General features: G+C 33.8%; 1 protein-coding gene across 5 annotated transcripts in view; it reads left to right on the forward strand.

Annotated features, from left to right (window-relative positions):
- Carnmt1 (carnosine N-methyltransferase 1) overlaps positions 1–14,698 on the forward strand; it is a 46,176-nt gene that overhangs the window by 9,709 nt on the left and 21,769 nt on the right. The gene's annotated exons all lie outside the window — the stretch shown is intronic.

Below are 14,698 nucleotides of genomic sequence, written 5' to 3' on the forward strand. Positions count from 1 at the left end.
TTTTTATAGTTACCTTGTGCCTTCATGTTTTGCATGAGAGCATTATATTTTTTAACCAGATAATTTGTATGAAGTTGCAGATCACATTTTGAATGCTTTTTAAGAGTTAAAACAAATTAGAATGAATGTTCATTATCAGTGATGTCCATTTTTTTATAATATGCTTTATGGCATGTAAAAAGCTGCAAACTTTTAATTCTTCTCATTACTTAGTAATAAAGCAAATGAGGGATCTACATCTTAAAATTCTTAACATTGGTGTGCTGTGGAATTGTTGGACTGTTTGAAGCCCATTCTCTACTTTTCAGATAGTATTTGTAAATAAATAAAATGTATAGGATTGCAAATAAACCAGTTATTTTGAGAGAAAGTTATCAAAATATTTAAAAAGCAAATTTGTGTGTTTTTTACAACATATTATATTAAATACAGCCTAGCAGCAGGTGTATTAAGATGATGCTGAATGATGTGTACATTATCTTGAGAACTTCAGCAACTGATGTGAAGTGAAAATAAATGATTTCTGTTGATGATAAAGTCACAGGTGCTGCTAAAACTACAATCATTTGTTACCTGAATTCATAATTGAAAATATCAAAGATTAATTATCTTAAGGTGTAGCTCCCCCCTTCCCCATCCCCTCCATAGATTCAGTAAATTTTGTATAAAGACTCTTTGGATTCATTGATCTCAGTTTTGGATCCCTGACTTAGAGGCTCTGTAGTTAGAGAACAACTGGACGGAACTAGTTGAGAGATTGGTTGATGAGAGACTTAAGGATCTTTGTAGAGAAGCTCCTTTTCCTCATCTCCTTCCTTCCTCATCTCCTTCCCTCCTCATTGAGTGACAGCTTTTAAGCTTGATCTTATCCTTTCAGATATATATATATATATATATATATACACACACACACATATATACACATGTGCCTTTTTTCTCTTTTTAGCTTTTTATTTTGAAGTAAAAATTACAGCTAAGTTGCATGAATTGTGCTGAGAATTTTCATATACTCTTTACCTAAACCTATCCATTTTTAGCATTTTAGCAGATTGTTTTATGATTTCCATTTCTTCCTTCCTTTCCTCTACTGTCTTGTGTGTCTAAACTCACATATACATCTACATTAAACCATTTGAGAGATTAGTTTGTATACATCATGCTTTTTTTAATTGCTTACTTGAGAGTTTATTCCTAAGAACAAGCATGCTTTCTTAGTTATCAAATTAAGGAAATTTAACCATATATACTGTTATGGAATTTAACTGTTTATTCACATTTCATAGGTTACCCTAATAATGTTCTTTATAATATTTGTTTTTCCATCTGGTCTAGAATCTAGTCTAGAATATTGTATTACATCACATTTTCAATGTATTAGTCTTTAATCTGTAACAGTTCTTGGCCTTTTTTGACTTTTAAACATTGACATTTTTGAAGAATACAAGGAAGTTATTTTTAATTGCTTCCTTTTGAAATAACACAAAAGATAGCTTGCTGTATGTTTTATTTTGTATTTTGCTTTTGTCAGAGATATCACATTCAGAGACATACAGTGTCTTTCAATCCATCATTGATATGTTTAGTGTTGTTCCCCACCACCCCATTGACATGTTTAATATTGATTACCCTCTAAAGGTATTACTCAGTTATTATTTCTCTTCTCTCAGCTAATAAGCAATTTCTGGCAAGGCACTTTTAGACCATGCAATTAATATTCTGTGTCCTCTCAAGCTTTCTCCCTCCATAGAATTATCCTCCATTGTTGATTCTTGATGGACTAAACTGTGCTGCGATTTTATAACTGTACTGTAAGGAAGAGCCCTTCCTTCTCCCATGCCTTTCTGTTTAGCTATTTTTTTGGTCCCTATTTTTTGGTCCCAAGCTACTCTTGGTCCCTATTTTATTCAATGGATTATAATCCATTACTTTTATTTTTTGTTGTTCATATTGCCTCAGGTTTATCCCTCTGAGTTGGTTCCTCTCTTTTTGTCCTGTTCCTTTTTTTTTTTTTTTTTTTGATGTGTGTGTGTGTGTGTGTAAAAATAAGATTTCAGGCCCATCTTGTACTTTTCCTGACTTCATTTATGGAATTGACTATTCTTCCAAGGACCTGGTTCCTTTTAAAATGAAAATGGTATATGGAAACCAAAATCTCGCGCTCAGTGTGTTCATTGTTCCTACGATTTCATTTGCTTCTGGGCCTTTCAGAAGACAAATCAACACATATTTAAACACACACGTTCATGCATGCACATTAAATCATGCTGATAACCAGTGCCATTCCCAAACTCAGTGGGGCTTCCCCCTTGCCTCCCTCTCTTTTCTAATTGTTTATCTTTTTCCACAATGAGAATCCTAGCTTCCAACATCAGTACATTCATTCATTTGCTGAAGTATACACAAAGTGTTTTCACGATTCCTGTAATCTTGCCTGTTGTGAAAAAGAAACCTACTAAAAGGAATTTAGGATTTGTTAGCAATTATTTTTCTAGACTAAGGGTAAATAGTAAAAATATTCTTCACAGTTTAACTCAAATTAGCCTTCCCTTCAACTTTCAGCCCAGTTATGTTGTTCATTTGAAATTCAGTACCTAAAGATTTATTTGTTTTTGTTTACTTTTAGGGATGTTGTCTTTCTTTCTTATTGATTCTTTTTAGTTTTCAATTCATAGACAAGCGACTTGACCAAAAAGTGATGCTCAGAAGTGTCATTTCCTTTCCTTTTCCTTCCATACTCCATCTCACCACCTCACATTCCATTTATGTAATCAATGTCTGGCTTCTCCCCTGGCTTCCCCATTCCCATCCCCCACCCCCTAAAATAAGCAGGCTACTTTTGGGAAAAAAAAATAATTTTAACCATCTACTTTTGGAATATATAAAAGGTATTATATAATTTATTTTGCACTTCACTTTTTTTACTTTGTAGCTGCAGAGTACTCTTTCATTTAGATGTATCATACTTTATTCAAATAATCTGTTACATTTAGTTTTTTAGGTAGTTGGCAATATCTTGCAAATATTAATGCTGCAACTAATAACCTTATGCATATATAGTTTCATATATGTATGTGTATATACATATATATACATACACACACATATATATATACATACACACACACACACACACACACATATATATATATATATATATTATTTTTTTTTTTGGTATCAGAGATTGAACCCAGGGGTGCTTAACCATTGAGTTACATCCCCAGCCCTTTTTATTTTATTTTTTTGGAGGCAGGATCTCACTAAATTGCTTAGGGGCTTAGATCCTTGCTAAGTTGCTGAGGCTGACTTTGATCCTCCTGCTTCAACCTCCTGAATCACTGAGATTATCTGGCCAGAGGTATATTTTTAGTTTAAATTGTTAGATGTGAGAATTGTTGAACAAAAGATAAATGCATATGTAGCTTGGGTAGTGTTCTGAATATGTATTACCAGAACAAATTACCAGAAACTTCTTAAAGTGGCACACATGTTTTTCACAGTTTGGGGGATTAGGAGTCTGGATGTGGCTTAATTGGGTCTGCAGTGTAGAATCTTACAAGACTACAACAGGTCTGCTGGGGCTGTGAGTTCACTTTGAGGCTTGACTGGAAAAACATCTTCTAGGGTCACTCATGTTTTATTTTGTTTATTGTGGTTTTTGGATTGAGGACCTTAACTTCTGACTAGCTGTCAACGAGAAGCCTGTTTTAGCTCCTAGAGACAACCTATAGTCCCCTTGTCTTGTGGTTTTTCCCACAATGGCTATTTACTTCAGCAAGCCATCAAGGAGAATCTCAGATCTTGAAAGCGCTAGGTAATCTATGCAGTGTAGTAGTCCAAGTAGTGGTATCTCATTACCTTTGTCATATTCTGTTGTAAGAGCAAATCACAGGTCCCACACACTCTCAGTGTGAAAGGAAATGCATAAAGGCGTGGGACAACAGGAGGTGGGTAGTACTAGGAGAGCACTTCAGAGTGTCTACCACAGTTAGTGCTGAATTTCCTTATAAGAGAGGTACTGTTTTGCTATCCTATCAATAATGTATAAAAGTGCCTTTTTGCTTACAGCTGAGAAACACTTTTGATAATCCAATGGGTATGAAATTGTACTTGGCATTGTACTTTTTAATTTGCATTTCTCTTATCATGAATGAAATTGAATATCTTCATATGTTGAGGCCATTTTTTTTTCTTTTAATTTTGAGCATTACATACCCATGCACTGCCTCCTTTTAAAACTGAGGTGAAATACATATAACAAAAGTAACTTTTTTGGGGGGGTAGGGAGTACTCAGGATTGAACTCAGGGGCATTGTACCACTGATCTACATGCCTAGCCCTTTTTATTTTTATTGAGACAGGGTCTTCCCAAGTTGCCTAGGCTGACATTGAACTTGTCATCCTCCTGCCTCAACTTCCTGAATAAAAAATAACTATTTTAAAGTAAATATTCAGCCGGGCATGGTATCACACACCTGTAATCCCAGTGACTCTGGAGGCTGAGGCAGGAGGAATGAGAGTTCAAAGCCAGCCTTAGCAAAAGTAAGGTGCTAAGCAACTCAGTGAAACCCTGTCTCTAAATAAAAAATACAGAATAGGGCTGGGGATGTGGCTCAGTGGTCGAGGGCCTCCGAGTTCCATCCCTAGTAGCCATAAATAAATAAATAAATAGAGTGAGTGAGTGAGTAAGTATTCAGGTCTGGCATGTACCTCAGTAGTGGAGTGGTACTTGGGTTGAGGCACCATCAAAAATAAAACAATTCTTAAGTGCATTTAGTACATTCACAGTATTGTACATGAGCCTCTATAGTTCCAAAGTATTTTCGTTTAACCAAAATAAAACCCCATACCTATTAAGCAGCTACCCTGCCATTCTCCCCACTGTGTACCTGACCCTGACTTTTCAACTGTTTGACTCTGAGGTGCTTTGATGTGATTTTCTTTGTATATATCCTGCCTGTGGTTTGCTGTTCTTGGTGTTTAGGTAAATCTATATCATCAATTCGAAAATCTTTGCTATTGTCTCTTCATGTTATTTCTTTATCCCTTTTTTTTTATTGCTTTCTCTTTTGGAACTACAATTACTGTGTGTGTGTGTGTGTGTGTGTATATATATATACATATAATTATCATTCCCTCTAGTAGGTTTCAAATTGTCTTTTTTTTCTCATTATTCCAGCCCCCAACTCTTTTTTATATTCTTTTCAAAGCTTTCTCTCATAACATCTTGCTTCTTTGCATGTCTCTTAATTTTTTGATCAAATGCCAGACACTGTATGTAAAAGAACAATGGAACAAAAGAGGTAAATAACATTAACTAAAGAAAAAGGCATTTTCTAACATCCATGAGGCTACTAGTGTGTGGGGGCTTAGTGAATATTTTCAACTTTCTGATACACTTGCATGTATCAGCTGCTTCAAACAAATCATTTAAGAAAAAGTTGTCCATAAACCTTGCATCTGGAAATATGGTAATGCAACAATATTGTTCTTTTCTAGGAAATGAAACAATTTCTGAGGTTTCAATTGCTTTTACCTTTTATTTTATACACATTTACTTCAGCACCTTCCTGAAGTAAATGTGTATAGTAGGAAAACTTTTGCAACATGAAGAAATACTTGGTCTCTCAAGGCATAAAATATAGTTAATTCTTCAGCAGTAAAGGAACTGTGTCCAAAGGAAGCTCTTAGCGTATGGGTACTGTCATCTGAAGGGTAGTATAAGGTATTTTGTTGTTTAGTCAGCTTTTAACATGTAATGGCTCCTGATTTACCTTGTTTGAATACTGACTTGTCTGTGTACCCTGTAGATTGTTTTCAGTTGAATAAATATCATGACAGTCACTCACTGTATATCTACTTGTGACCAGTAATTTTTTGACATGCTGTGCTATAATTGCTTTCTGAACAGACAGTAAAAATGGTAATAGAGTCATTCATTGTATACTCATGGTTCATATATCACTCAAAGCTGTCATTTTTATTTCATTGTTGTTGACAGTTCTGGCAATACTTGATTTCTGATTTTATGTTTTTTTTTTTAATTTGTTCGTGTTGGTGGTGTGAGACCTAGAAACAGCTCAGTAAGCAAGCACAGTTGGAAGGATAGTTGAATTTATAATTATTCTAACCATGTACTAGACTTTTAAAAAACTTTTTGCTTCTGTACGTTCAAATATCTGATGTACAGGATTCAGAAGCAGTATGGTTAATAGTTTACTTCCTTTTAAAAATTTTATGTCCTGCAGAATTTAAAAGAAAGATTTTAGAGATAATGTTTTCTAGAAACTAGTTTTATTCATAGGCTACAAAGCTGGGCAAATTTCAAATACTTGAACTACTAGAAATACTTGACAGTGTATAATACTCATTTGACAAGCTTTTATTTTCATCTTTAGTGCTTAGAGGTTTATGCATTTTATGCTCAAAATTTTAGTAAAAGGTATAGGATGCCTGAAGTTCCTATTTCTCTATATAGTGCCTAATACTTTTTATGCTTTTTTTCTGTGTCTACATTGAATATAATTTGTCATGGATGAGATTGTAGGATCCTCCCCTCCTCCCCTTTTTTTTTTTTTCATGCATTACTTATATACATGGTTTGCAGATATTTTCTCCCATTCTGTAGATTGTCTTCACTTTCTTGATAGTATCCTTTTATGCACACAAGTTTCTAATTTTGATGAAGTCCAGTTTAATCTAATTTTTTTGTTGTTGTTATGAGTCTAGGATTTTCCTAGGATTTTTCTGCAGGAAAGGCTTTTGGAATATTAATAGGGGTTGTGTTGAATAAGTAGATGGCTTTGGGTAGTCCGCACTTTTTGTTAATGAAGTCAGATCTTCCTGTGAACACAGGATGGATGTCTTTCCATTTATTTATCTTTAATTTCTTTCAATATTGTTTTGTAATTTTTAGTGTTTAAGTCTTTCACCTTGGTTACATTACTCATGAGTATTTAAATGGCTTAGATAAATGAAATTGGTTTATTAATTTCCTTTTCAGAATTTTCTTTGATAGTAAATAGAAACATAACTGATTGTTCCATCTTGTACCCAGCAACCTTGCTTAATTAATTAATTTTTTGGTACCAGGGATTGAACCCAAGGGTGCTTAACCACTGAGCCATATCACTAGTCCTTTTTATTTTTTTATTTTGAGACATGGTCTTGCTTAAATGCTTAGAACTTCACTAAGTTGCTGAGGTTGGCTTTGAACCTGAGATCCTCTTGTCTTAGCTTCCCAAACTGCTGGGATTTCAGCTTTGTTGTAGACTCCTTAGGATTTCCATATGTAAAATCACATGTTAAAAGTGATAGTTTTACCTTTTCCGTCCCAATTTGAATGCCTTTTATTTCCTTGTTTTGTTCCTGTTCTTGGAAAAGCTTTCAGTCTTTCACATTGAATATGATATTAGCCGTGGGGTTTTCATAAATACCTTTTATCATGTTGAGTAATTTTTCCCCTTTCTAGTTTCTGAAGGTTTTTATCATGAAATGATGATGAATATTGTCAAATGCCTTTTTTTATTCTATTGCCTTTTTTTATTCTATTCTAGAGACAACTGTGAACCTATTCATTTTATTAGTGATATATTGCATTAAATGATTTTCTTATGTTAAACTCTAACCTTTCATTCCTAGAATAAGTCCCATTAGTTATGGTAAATAATTCTTTTAATTCATTGGATTTGATTTGCTAATATTTTGTTTAGGAATTTTACATTTATATTCATAATATATACTGACCTGTAATTTTCATTTCTTTTTATTCTTCAAGATTTTGAGTTCTGTTTATTTTTTTTTCTAATTAGTTATACATGACAGTATAATGCATTTTGACATATCTTACGTAAGTGGAGTATACCTTCTCATTTTTCTGGTTCTACATTTTGTAGAATTATACTGATTACATAATCATACATGCACATAGAGTAAAAATGTCTGATTCATTCTATTATTCTTTCTACTCCCTTACCCTGTCTCCTCCCATCACTCCCTCTGTCTAATCCAAAGTACCTGTATTCTTCTCTAGGCTTCCCTCCCCCATTGTGAATTAGCATCCACATATCAGAAAAAACATTCATCCTTTGATTCTTTGGGATTGGTTTATTTTGCTTAGTATGATATTCTCCAGCTTCTTCCATCTACCAGCAAATGCCATACTTTCATCCTTCTTTAAGCCTAAGTTATAGTCCATTGTGTATATATATCACATTTTCTTCATCCATTCATCTGTTGAAGGACACCCTTTCTTAGTGTTGTCATGTCTTTATCTGACTTTGGTGGCCTCATGGACTTAAGTTAGAGCATGTTTGTCCGCTTCAGTTTGAGATTGAGAAGAGCTGGTGTTGATTCCTCTGTAGATTTGGGCAGAATTCACTTGAGACCATCTGGTCCAGGACTTCTGTTTGTTAAAAGTGATCTTTGCCTTTTTATCTATGGAATATTGTGTTGACAACAATCTGTTTTTAATTCTTCTCCTTAAGAAGCCTTCCTTAGTAAGAATGGTTTTGCAAAATCATAGCTTAAGTTGCAGTAACTAAAAGTAACAAATTTTTAAATGCTAGTCTTATTTAATAAATTCTAATACATGCTATTTAAAATTATACATATATATATATATATATATATATATATATATGTATATATATGTATATTTGTGTGTGTGTGTGTGTGTAGTGATGGGAATCAAATCTAGGACCTTATGCATGCCAGGCTGTACCACTGAGTTACACCACTGTTTATCAACGGCGTTAATTAAGTATTCTACAGCTATCAGAATTATGATTAGTTCTCTTATTAGCTTATTTTATAGTTTTAAGTTCAATATTTGAAATTTTATGGACTTTTATGAGCATTATTGATCAAGAATATCTTAAAGTTTCTAATTCATGTTTTCTCTGAATACATATATGCAGTACTCTGCTCAACTAAGTAATAGAAATTAGTTATTTAGCATCTGTGAAAATAAATCCTGAAACCCAGAATACCTTTGTTTCTGAAAGTGGGTTGTAAGGTAAGGGTCTTTGCAATAGGTGTGTACCAGAGTTTGAATTTCGAAGACTAAAGGTAGAATGCTTATGTCAACACCATTTCTAGCATTTAAAATGTGATTTTCTTTATTCTCACTGACCACTGAATAGTGTGTGTGTTATGATATCTAATCAACCCAATGATGTCAGCGTGTCTAAAATGATTTGTCATTGCTAAAGAGAGTGAACTAGTATATGGTACTGTTTTACTGTGATTTTTGTGCTATTAGTATTGACAGAATGTAAACTGGTGAAAAGAAAGAATTAACTCTAGTTGGTTCTAATGTGTTATTTTAATAGTAAAAGAAGAAAATATATTTTGGATAGGCAAAACATTTCAGAGTGCAAAATTTGAAAGGTTTCAAGGGATGTAAGATCTTCTTCCTAGAACTGTGCCCTGACTACTCAGTTCCATTTCTGAAAGTAATTACTGTTACAAAAGTAGAGATGGAATATAAAAATTTTAAATGAAGTTCACTGGAGGAAAAAAAAATTGCCATTTTTGGCCCAAATGGAAAAATTATATATTTCTTCTTGTGTTGTTTGTTTTACTTGTTTAATTTAGATTGATTTCCTTATAGTAGTTGAGCTATCAAGAACTTCTGAGAAGAAAGTTATTTATTTTGTAATGCTGGGGATTGAACCCAGCATGCGAGGCAAGAACTCTACCAATTGAGCTATTCCCAGCCCTGGAATTTGCTGTCTTTATATTCAAGCAGAATTTGACTCAAATTTATGTCACCTAACTTTTGACTATTTTCTTTTTGAAATTTCAGTAAAGGTCTTTTGTAACTGAACTCTCTGTAAAAGCATACCAACTGAAATATGCATAGAACTAAGTATATTTGTGACCATTAAAGTAATTTTTCTGACGTAAACATGTTTGTTATATTAGTTTGTCCACCTTGTCCATGTTTAAGACTTTGAGTTTATACGCACAAATTACTTTGAAGATGCAAATTGACTGCTGTGTGGGATCTATTACTTAATAAGCAAATGATGTCTAAATTGTGCTGACTGCCAAATGTGTTGGTAATTGGTAGCCTCTGTTTTTTTGGGTTTTTTTTAATGGTACTAGGAGTTGAATCCAGGGGTGCTTTATCACTGAGCTACACCCCCAACTTTTTTGTTGTTGTTTTGAGACAAAGTTGCTGAGGCTCACCTCAAACTTGCCTTCCTCAGCCTTCTGAGTCATTGTGATTATAGGCACACACTACTGCACCAAGCTCTTGTTTGTTTCTTGGGGGGACTTTGCTATAAAAACTTCTGCTCATTGAAATGAGCAAGTAATATATATATTTTCGTAATTAAAAGTATGAGTTCAGGATTTAAAACTCCTCAAATATGAACATATGTACAATATAACTCATCATTTAATAGAGCAGTATGTGTTAAAAATTTTAATTTTTCCAAGTGTCTATTCTAAATGTAAGATTTAGTGCTATAAAGTGTATAATTGCTAAGGAAAGACAGATTATTATGTTTTGGGCCTGTCTGAAAGGAGAAATGACATCATGTAGAACCATATTTTCTTATGAGTCCTGAAAGCTGCTTTTTTTTTTTTTTTGTACCTGGGATTGAACTCGGGGGCACTTGACCACTGAGCCATGTCCCCAGCCCTATTTTGTATTTTATTTAGATACAGGGTCTTACTGCTTTTTTGAGGCTGGCTTTGAACTTGTGATCCTCCTGCCTTAGCCTCCTGCTGGAATTCCAGGCATGTGCCACCATGCCTGGCTAGATGGTATTTTTTAATATCTTAATTTTATTGGCTCTATTTTAGAAGAACTTGGAGTGATATGTTGTTTGGGGGGGAAATCTGTTATGTCTTGGCATTTCCCTGTACTTCAAGAAATACAAATATGTACTGCTGAGTAGTTGAATTTTTTTCCCCTCTTACATAGTTGAGCATTAGGAAAAACTATTCTAGCTTATAAGAAGCATTTCTTTCCACTTAGATTAAAATAAATAAATTATAATTCAAGAAAGAAGTCTGTTAGCTAAAGGAACCCATTATAAAAGAGAAAGTAGAAGAAGTGTAGATTGTCAAATAATATATTAGTAGTTTAAAGGCTGAAAATAGATTTCTCCCTCCTCCTGAAAGCATTTACATGAAGATAGCTATGCTTTTTTAAATAAAATTATTTCAAATAAAAATTTCAAGTGTTCATAAATTGAGAATAATAACCCAGTAGAAACCATTCAAGATTAATCACCCAGTATAAAAAAGGTGATGTAAATAGACAGTTCATAGAAAAGAAATATAAGATGCTCAATCTTACAAGAAAATGCAAATGTAAAAACTACATTAAGATAGTATTTTACTTACCACATTGCAAAAATTTAAAAGTTAGAAAACTATTAGTAAAGATGTGGGGAAATTTTTTAAAATACATTTGTTTATTTATTTTTATGTAGTACTGAGGATCGAACCCAGGGCCTTGCACATGCTAGGCGAGAGCTCTACTGCTGAGCCACAACCCCAGCCCCAACGTGGGGAAATTTTGCTGGTGGAAAAAATAAGTGGAAATCTTTGTGGAAGACACTTTGGCAATATGTCTTGAAATGCAAATGCTTATCTTTTGATTCTAGCATTTCACTTTCAGGGAAGCTGTTCTACAGATATGCTTCTGTATGTGTAATTATTCATGCCAAAGTTATTAGTTTTAACATAATAGCAAAATATTAGAAATAATCTAAATGTCTTTAATTAGGATTTTGATAAATTTTAGTACCATCAGTGAATTTAGAAAGATTTGTGTACTGCTAGGGAAAGAGATTCAAGATGCATTCTATCTTTCAAGCTTTTTCTTGACATGCCAGTTAGTATATATTTTAGACTTTACAGGCAGTATGGTCTCTGGAGATTACTAACTGGTGTGTGACTGAAGTGCTGACAGCATAAAGTGATTTCAAGGTTTGTCCCCGATATTTGGGAACCATAGTTGATTGAGGTTATCATTTATGCTGATTAAGCTAATAATTTTAAATGAGTTTTTGTGGTTTATAGGCGTGCTAAAGAGTAAGATGAGTAAGTATTTTCTGAGATCAGCAAAAACTTGTCTGGCTCAAATAAGTTCTTTGGGAATTGGGAGTGGAAGAAAAGGTCAGTTGGGACAGTATTTTTGAAAGCAATAGATACTACTAATTTTAACCCATTTTTAATGATGCATAATAATGTCTATTAAACCTTGACATGTTACCATATTTACTTCAAATTTATTTTTATTTTTTCAAAGAAACATTACAGGTAAAGTTGAAACTGCCCTGCACACCATTCAGAGCATTCCCTGTCTTTTGAGATAACTACTAACATCTATTTGCTTTGTTATTTGAACCTTCAGTTACTATGCTAACTTAATGTTTATATACTCCTAAAGAACACATCTTAGGGCCTGGATTGGGAATGTAGCTCAGTGGTAGAGCTCTTGCCAAACATACCTGAGGTCCTGTGTTCCCCAACACTGCCAAAAGGAAAAGAAAAAAAAAACACCTTGTAGGTTTCAGGTACAGTGTTTTATGCCAGTAGGCCCAGGTATTTGGGAGACCAAGGTGGAAGATCACTTGAGTCCAAGAGTTCTTGAGGGTTGAGTAACATAGTGAGATCCTATCTCAAAACAAAAGCCTACAAAAACCTGTTTCTGTATGTTTTCAAGTTTTATCTAATATTTTATAGTACCATTTTACAATTGGCTTTTATACAGTGTGTTTGTGTTGTTTTTATTGTTGTTCTGTTGTCTGGGATTGAGCCCAGGGTCTTGATCAGCCATATTCTCTATCACTGACCTACATGACCAGACCCTGCTCAGTATAATGTTTTTATGATATATCTGATCAGTACAGTTTTCAGTAGAAACAGTGCAACCCACAAATGCAAGGCAGATATGTAGTTATCATTTTCTAGTAGCCACATGAAAAGGTTAAAATAAAAATATTCATAATATGCTTTAATAACCCAGTATATCCAAAGCATTATTCACCCTGTCATCAAAAAGATTGCTGATACATTTTTCATTTCTTTTCTCTATCAAGTCTTTGAAATTTTTTTTTAATTTTTAATTTTTTTAAGGCACTAGGGATTGAACCCAGGGTGCTTTACCACTGAGCTATACCCCAAGCCCTTTCTAATTTTTTTTTTTTTTTTTTTTTTTTTTTTGCAACAAGGTCTGGCTAAGTTGCTGAGGCTGGCCTTGAGCTTGCTGTCCATCTGCTTCAGCCCCCTGAATCATTGGGATCACAAGCATGTGCCACTGTGCCTGGCAAAATCAATTTATTTTAAATTTATAACATATTAGTTTATCCATTTTAATAGCACACGTAATTAGTGCCTTTTACTGTATTGGTAGCTGTGATTGGTAGAACCATTTTTGGTACTTCAAACTTATATGTATTCCTACCACTAGGGGTCAGCCAAGTGTCACCATGTTGATAAAAGAATATGATATAGTGTTGGGGACTTTTCTAACTTACCTAAAAGCAAAGAACATTGTGTATATAATAAAGTAAATCTCTATAAAGAACAATATTTAGTGGGGCCTGGTAGCTCATACTTGTAATTTGCAGCTATTTGGAAGGCTGAGTCAGGAAGATAGCAAGTTCATGGCCAGCCTATATAATTTAGCAAGGTGCCATCTCAGAAGAAGAAAATTTAAAAGGCTGGGGGTGAAGCTACTTTAATAAAGCACCCAAGGGTTCAGTCCCCAGAACCCCTGCTGCCCCCAACAACAACAACAAAAAATTGTTAACAAAATAGTTGGAGCCAAAATATAGCAAATAGTCCATGGCTTCTTTAGACATGGTTGTCTGTGTGCTCTTACATGTTCCTTTTCTTATCCATTCTGGTCTTGAATAATTCCTGAAACTTACTCCACTTACACCCTATATATTTGAGGATTCACATCTGTAGTAAATATACTGCTTTACCATAGTTGTATCTTATTAACTTGGTGGACGTGTTTCTTTTTGCTAATAATCTCACACAGGCTACATTTAATTACTGAGCTATATACTATAATATTCCTATTCTCTGTATTGTTATTTTTGATACAGGGAATCGAATCTAGGGTGTTTTACCATTAAGCTACATCCCCAGTCCTTTTAATTTTATATTTTGAGACAGGGTCTTGCTAGATTGTTGAGGCTGCCCTCGTATTTGAGATCCTCCTGCTTTGACCTCCTGAGTTGCTGGGATTACAGGTGTGCACTACCACACCAGGCACTCTTCCTGGTTTTTTAAAGTTGTTTCAGGTTGGTTTAAAATCATCTTATCATTAAAGTCTATAATTAAATTTGTTTATCTCTTATGCTCCACAGAAATACCTTTATGGAAAAACCCTAGATGCCTTAATGATTTATAACCATTCAAGTATTTAGTTTCATATATATTGTAATTAGAGGAACTTTCCAGTATGGTGTTAATGTCCATTATGTAAAGAACCACTGGAAGAATTCTAGCTATGAACAGGTTTAGGGGGAAATTCTCTTCATCTTCACCCATTCTTTGCTAGTTTTTGATCTTTTTTTTTTTTTCCCTTCTATAGATGGTTTGTTTTAATATTTCTTCTCATATGTGCCCACTGAAGTCCTTTTGTCATAAAATATGTAGCTCTTTAATAATCTCTGCTAATTCTTAAGGTAGAACCTTGATATGTTTTTTGTTCAGTGGCTTG

This window comes from Marmota monax, unplaced genomic scaffold, assembly GCF_021218885.2.
Source record: "Marmota monax isolate L192 unplaced genomic scaffold, Marmota_monax_Labrador192_F-V1.1 WCK01_AAM20220418_F8-fsc00059, whole genome shotgun sequence".
Lineage (NCBI taxonomy): Eukaryota > Metazoa > Chordata > Mammalia > Rodentia > Sciuridae > Marmota > Marmota monax.